The 7,500-nt window shown below is 42.9% G+C and overlaps 1 protein-coding gene across 1 annotated transcript in view; it reads left to right on the top strand.

Annotated features, from left to right (window-relative positions):
• The window catches only part of fgd (faciogenital dysplasia), a 94,145-nt gene that overhangs the window by 5,394 nt on the left and 81,251 nt on the right, over window positions 1-7,500 (top strand). The window lies entirely within an intron of this gene.

Raw genomic sequence — 7,500 nt, 5'->3', positions numbered from 1 at the left:
TGGAGTGAGATCACATGCGGTTAGGGGAGGAGCCTTAATGGAGCCCCGCCCCGCCCCCTCCCATCCCCGCCCCCAATTTTACCCATTGTTCATATAACCAGCACAAATTGAAATTATAGCAGTTGGTAAATCTGATAAATGACAGAGCAATTCATCACATCAAATATAGGCCTACTCTTTAATGTTATATTTCAAAATTACAAATAACAAATTGTTTCAAACAGTTTGGAAAAATAAATCTTTTTGCATTTTTCCCTGACATCTTTGAAAAATACAAATGCAATAGCAATGATTAGGCTATGATTAGTATGTTTTGACAGGATATAAAATATTACCCAGGACACTCTGCTTTAATACACGTAGCCTTAATGTAACTAGAAAGACTATTAATACAGTATAATATATAATTTAAAATAACATTAAGAAATACATCTTAATTTCTTCCCATAACATTTCCCTTAGTTTCAGATAACTAGCCAAACTGAGTCAAAGCTTCTGGCCTGGTTGCAAAGTAGTTGTAGAGTTTTTGACTGCATCATCAATAATGTATACGATGGGCTATATATTAAATGTTCTAGCCTAAAAATGTTTGGCGAGCTTTCTTCCAACTTACATTCTCCATGACGACGTGTGTTCGCGCGATGTCGCGGTGGCCGAGAATATGTCCGTCAACTTCCGTGTGTTCGCGGACTTCACGCATCTATGTTGCCTACTAGTAACGAACGCAATCTGGCCGAGATACGGACGCGCTGGCGGCAGGAAACTTCACTTTGTGTGCCTGCGCCTCGTATACAACGTTATGTATAAAGCTTGCAGGACAACTTGGTTGGCATTGCCTTTTCAGCGTGAGATATACACTGTGTGGCGTGTGAGCGTGTGAACTGGTTGAATTGCGTGTGTCTCACGGCCAATGCGTGACACTTGAGAACCCTGCAATATTCATGATTCTGAAGCTGAAAATACAGAATTATTTTAGACTCTGTCTCTGACTAGATATATTTAAAATAACGTCGGCCACTTTATACTGGCAACATCAGACATCTGGCATCATCAGGACACACAAATATTATATTATATTCAACATTATATATAGTAGTTTAATGTAGAACTGGCACTAAAACTCCGAAAACTTGAATTTTTGTCTCACACAGTAATTTTTATTTTGGCTGAACTATCCACAATATATATTGCCACTATCCACGATAGAGATTGTTGCATTTTTGTATTGCGATATATTGTGACACGATATATTGTTACACACATATTATTTATATATGATCTATCATATCTAGAACTCTGGAACATTTAGTCAAGTTAGAAAACTCTGTCTATTAATTATGAATTAAAAGGCTGCACATCTGAGTGAAATATTCATGGTGTTTTTGTCTCTCTCCTCTGAGAATCTGCTTTTGGGTTCAGAAGAGTTTGTGTGTCTGTATGGGACGATTACATGGTATTAAGTGGGGAAAAAACAAGTTCATTATGTTTTGATGAAAGATTATAAAGACCAATATTTTATTTTTGGGATAGCATAGACTGATGCATAGGAACATTTATTAAAGAGGACCTATTCTGCTCTTTCTCAAACTCTTGATGATGTTTCAGGCTCTACTAGAACAGGTTCTCCTGCTTGAATGTTGATTATTCTCCTCATATTCTCCATTGTTGCGGCTCCTCTCTTCCCAGTCTGTCAGTAACGCTCTGTTTACTTCCTGTCTCTATGAAGCCCCTCCTTCTGAAAAGCACACTGTGCTCTGATTGGTCGGCTGGAGCAGTGTGTTGTGATTGGCCGAGCGCTTCAAGTGTGTTTGGGAAATGCCCCGCCCCTTTCCATAACCTCCAGTTTAACACACTACTGACTAACTCAACCAGGCCCCGCCCCTTTATTCTGTGTATGGATTATTATAATGAGGAATATTGTGACGTGTTCATTCCCGGAAGAAACTCAAGACTACAATGGAGGCGTTTCAGGAGTTCAGAAACACTGACACTGATAGAATATCATAACCTCGCTTTGACACGCACACTTCAGTCATTTCCAAACAACCGCTTCCTAAAAACAAATGTACTCCAGAAAAACTTTAGTCATGAATAAAGTCTGTGTGATGATGCGGTTTTAAATCTGTGCATGTGTGTGAAATAAGAATATGACAGTCTATACTGAATGAGTATTTTACATCTGAGTATTTGTTTGAAGGCCATTTGTTTGACATCTGTTTCTCTAGAGCATCTTTTTGAAATATGTGTTTCCTCATATTTCCAATTTATGAGGAACAAATACAAAGGTCTATTGCAGTGAGGAAGTGAATGGTTTACCATCGTTTTAAATATGTGACTGATGACGTCATGATGCCAGTCTTCTTTACGGTCAAACCACGAATGATCTCACTGAGAGACACTGACTAGAATGTTTAATACGCTCAAAAAAGAAAATTTGACATAATTTACTCGCCCTTGTGTCGATTTAAACATCTATGAATTTTTCTCAATTCTGCTTATCTTATTAAAAATCGGCTTGATTTGTTTTCACCGGTTCCTAATTCCACTTTCTCGAACACCACGCCACAAAACCCCCATCCCGCCTCTCGTCTTTTCCCAGAGACAGTCACTAGCATGGTCTCCATTACAGATTTGCACAAAACCTTTGCAATATTTTCTAAATGTCAATAAAAAAATAGTGCGAAATAACGGCGTTTCCATTAACCGATGTTATGCGACTAAAACGTATTTTTTTTTACTTTTCCCAATAAGTAATTCCAAAAATCATGGCAATGGATGTTAGTAGGTTTATCCCAGCCAATGCACTAGCCATTATTTTTTAACCTCATTGGCTCTTGCTGAAGCTCAAACGTGCTGCGAAACACGAGAATGAACCTCATTGGCTCTTGCTGAAGCTCAAACGTGCTGCGTAACACGAGAATGAACCTCATTGGTTCTTGCAGAAGCTCAAACGTGCTGCGTAACACGAGAATGAACCTCATTGGCTCTTGCTGAAGCTCAAACGTGCTGCGTAACACGAGAATGAACCTCATTGGCTCTTGCTGAAGCTCAAACGTGCTGCGTAACACGAGAATGAACCTCATTGGCTCTTGCTGAAGCTCAAACGTGCTGCGTAACACGAGAATGAACCTCATTGGCTCTTGCTGAAGCTCTAACGTGCTGCGTAACACGAGAATGAACCTCATTGGCTCTTGCTGAAGCTCAAACGTGCTGCGTAACACGAGAATGAACCTCATTGGCTCTTGCTGAAGCTCAAACGTGCTGCGTAACACGAGAATGAACCTCATTGGCTCTTGCTGAAGCTCAAACGTGCTGCGTAACACGAGAATGAACCTCATTGGCTCTTGCTGAAGCTCAAACGTGCTGCGTAACACGAGAATGAACCTCATTGGCTCTTGCTGAAGCTCAAACGTGCTGCGTAACACGAGAATGAACCTCATTGGCTCTTGCTGAAGCTCAAACGTGCTGCGTAACACGAGAATGAACCTCATTGGCTCTTGCTGAAGCTCAAACGTGCTGCGTAACACGAGAATGAACCTCATGGGCTCTTGCTGAAGCTCAAACGTGCTGCGTAACACGAGAATGAACCTCATTGGCTCTTGCTGAAGCTCAAACGTGCTGCGTAACACGAGAATGAACCTCATTGGCTCTTGCCGAAGCTCAAACGTGCTGCGTAACACGAGAATGAACCTCATTGGCTCTTGCTGAAGCTCAAACGTGCTGCGTAACACGAGAATGAACCTCATTGGCTCTTGCTGAAGCTCAAACGTGCTGCGTAACACGAGAATGAACCTCATTGGCTCTTGCTGAAGCTCAAACGTGATGCGTTTCATGAGAATGAACCTCATTGGCTCTTGCTGAAGCTCAAACGTGCTGCGTAACACGAGAATGAACCTCATTGGCTCTTGCTGAAGCTCAAACGTGATGCGTTTCATGAGAATGAACCTCATTGGCTCTTGCTGAAGCTCAAACGTGCTGCGTAACACGAGAATGAACCTCATTGGTTCTTGCAGAAGCTCAAACGTGCTGCGTAACACGAGAATGAACCTCATTGGCTCTTGCTGAAGCTCAAACGTGCTGCGTAACACGAGAATGAACCTCATTGGTTCTTGCAGAAGCTCAAACGTGCTGCGTAACACGAGAATGAACCTCATTGGCTCTTGCTGAAGCTCAAACGTGCTGCGTAACACGAGAATGAACCTCATTGGCTCTTGCTGAAGCTCAAACGTGCTGCGTAACACGAGAATGAACCTCATTGGCTCTTGCTGAAGCTCAAACGTGCTGCGTAACACGAGAATGAACCTCATTGGCTCTTGCTGAAGCTCTAACGTGCTGCGTAACACGAGAATGAACCTCATTGGCTCTTGCTGAAGCTCAAACGTGCTGCGTAACACGAGAATGAACCTCATTGGCTCTTGCTGAAGCTCAAACGTGCTGCGTAACACGAGAATGAACCTCATTGGCTCTTGCTGAAGCTCAAACGTGCTGCGTAACACGAGAATGAACCTCATTGGCTCTTGCTGAAGCTCAAACGTGCTGCGTAACACGAGAATGAACCTCATTGGCTCTTGCTGAAGCTCAAACGTGCTGCGTAACACGAGAATGAACCTCATTGGCTCTTGCTGAAGCTCAAACGTGCTGCGTAACACGAGAATGAACCTCATTGGCTCTTGCTGAAGCTCAAACGTGCTGCGTAACACGAGAATGAACCTCATGGGCTCTTGCTGAAGCTCAAACGTGCTGCGTAACACGAGAATGAACCTCATTGGCTCTTGCTGAAGCTCAAACGTGCTGCGTAACACGAGAATGAACCTCATTGGCTCTTGCCGAAGCTCAAACGTGCTGCGTAACACGAGAATGAACCTCATTGGCTCTTGCTGAAGCTCAAACGTGCTGCGTAACACGAGAATGAACCTCATTGGCTCTTGCTGAAGCTCAAACGTGCTGCGTAACACAAGAATGAACCTCATTGGCTCTTGTTGAAGCTCAAACGTGCTGCGTAACACGAGAATGAACCTCATTGGCTCTTGTTGAAGCTCAAACGTGCTGCGTAACACGAGAATGAACCTCATTGGCTCTTGCTGAAGCTCAAACGTGCTGCGTAACACGAGAATGAACCTCATTGGCTCTTGCCGAAGCTCAAACGTGCTGCGTAACACGAGAATGAACCTCATTGGCTCTTGCTGAAGCTCAAACGTGCTGCGTAACACGAGAATGAACCTCATTGGCTCTTGTTGAAGCTCAAACGTGCTGCGTAACACGAGAATGAACCTCATTGGCTCTTGTTGAAGCTCAAACGTGCTGCGTAACACGAGAATGAACCTCATTGGCTCTTGCTGAAGCTCAAACGTGCTGCGTAACACAAGAATGAACCTCATTGGCTCTTGTTGAAGCTCAAACGTGCTGCGTAACACGAGAATGAACCTCATTGGCTCTTGTTGAAGCTCAAACGTGCTGCGTAACACGAGAATGAACCTCATTGGCTCTTGTTGAAGCTCAAACGTGCTGCGTAACACGAGAATGAACCTCATTGGCTCTTGCTGAAGCTCAAACGTGCTGCGTAACACGAGAATGAACCTCATTGGCTCTTGCCGAAGCTCAAACGTGCTGCGTAACACGAGAATGAACCTCATTGGCTCTTGCTGAAGCTCAAACGTGCTGCTTAACACGAGAATGAACCTCATTGGCTCTTGCTGAAGCTCAAACGTGCTGCGTAACACGAGAATGAACCTCATTGACTCTTGCTGAAGCTCAAACGTGCTGCTTAACACGAGAATGAACCTCATTGGCTCTTGCTGAAGCTCAAACGTGCTGCGTAACACGAGAATGAACCTCATTGGCTCTTGCCGAAGCTCAAACGTGCTGCGTAACACGAGAATGAACCTCATTGGCTCTTGCTGAAGCTCAAACGTGCTGCTTAACACGAGAATGAACCTCATTGGCTCTTGCTGAAGCTCAAACGTGCTGCGTAACACGAGAATGAACCTCATTGGCTCTTGCTGAAGCTCAAACGTGCTGCTTAACACGAGAATGAACCTCATTGGCTCTTGCTGAAGCTCAAATGTGATGCGTAACACGAGAATGAACCTCATTGGTTCTTGCTGAAGCTCAAACGTGCTGCGTAACACGAGAATGAACCTCATTGGCTCTTGCTGAAGCTCAAACGTGCTGGGTAACACGAGAATGAACCTCATTGGCTCTTGCTGAAGCTCAAACGTGCTGCGTAACACGAGAATGAACCTCATTGGCTCTTGCTGAAGCTCAAACGTGCTGCGTAACACGAGAATGAACCTCATTGGCTCTTGCTGAAGCTCAAACGTGCTGCGTAACACGAGAATGAACCTCATTGGCTCTTGCTGAAGCTCAAACGTGCTGCGTAACACGAGAATGAACCTCATTGGCTCTTGCTGAAGCTCAAACGTGATGCGCAACAGAAGAATGAACCTCATTGGCTCTTGCTGAAGCTCAAACGTGCTGCGTAACACGAGAATGAACCTCATTGGTTCTTGCTGAAGCTCAAACGTGCTGCGTAACACGAGAATGAACCTCATTGGTTCTTGCTGAAGCTCAAACGTGCTGCGTAACACGAGAATGAACCTCATTGGCTCTTGCTGAAGCTCAAACGTGATGCGCAACAGAAGAATGAACCTCATTGGCTCTTGCTGAAGCTCAAACGTGATGCGCAACAGAAGAATGATACATACTTTTTTGTGCATCTTTAGCAGCGCAGGTAAAAATCTGATGCGTCGCGACTGGGCCAGTGGTAAAACACTTAGCGTAGTACCCTCATATATTAAAGGCACAGCTACACATGTGACAATTATTACGATGCGTTTATCTGAAGATTGTTTTACGTTCACTTAAATTAAAAGTTGTAATATTTTTTAAAGCCTATTAAATATTCAAAAAAAATTATAGCTTTCAATTAACGTGTAGTGTTGAATGGCTGTAATTGATGGCTAAAATAAATAAAAAGATGCCTTTAAACAAAAACAAATACAAATAAAATACTGTTATTTCTACATTATTTTGGTGATTTAATTTTGAAAGTATTACAAATGTAACTTTAATGCTAGGTGTGATTAATTGCAATTGATTACAGAAAAATGTACAGATTAATTAATAATTTTTTAATCTATTGACAGCACTAATATATATATATAACTTTTTTCGCCTCTTCTCTTTCTCTGTATTTTGTTCTCAACTGTGACTAATCGTGATTAATAATCGTGATTATAATTTTGCTGTGCTCTTGCTGAACTTTTTCCTGCTCCCAGTCATCCATTAATAAAACACAACATTCAATTTATCTGATCAACAAAAGCCCTTTAAACATTGGAAGCCAGCTTTCCAAGAAACAGCTGACACGTTCACAGCTGAATCCCGACAACCCCGAAATAGCCAGTTATTGATCCATCGAACGGGCGTCTCTCTCTCTCTCTCTCTCTCTCTCTCTCTCTCTCTCTCTCTCTCTCTCTCTCTCTCTCTCTCTCTCTCTCT

Source organism: Rhinichthys klamathensis, unplaced genomic scaffold (genome assembly GCF_029890125.1).
Source record: "Rhinichthys klamathensis goyatoka isolate OS25496 unplaced genomic scaffold, OSU_Roscu_1.1 h1tg000732l_1, whole genome shotgun sequence".
In the NCBI taxonomy this organism is placed as follows: Eukaryota; Metazoa; Chordata; class Actinopteri; order Cypriniformes; family Leuciscidae; genus Rhinichthys; species Rhinichthys klamathensis.
This window is presented reverse-complemented; position numbering and strand designations above follow the sequence as displayed.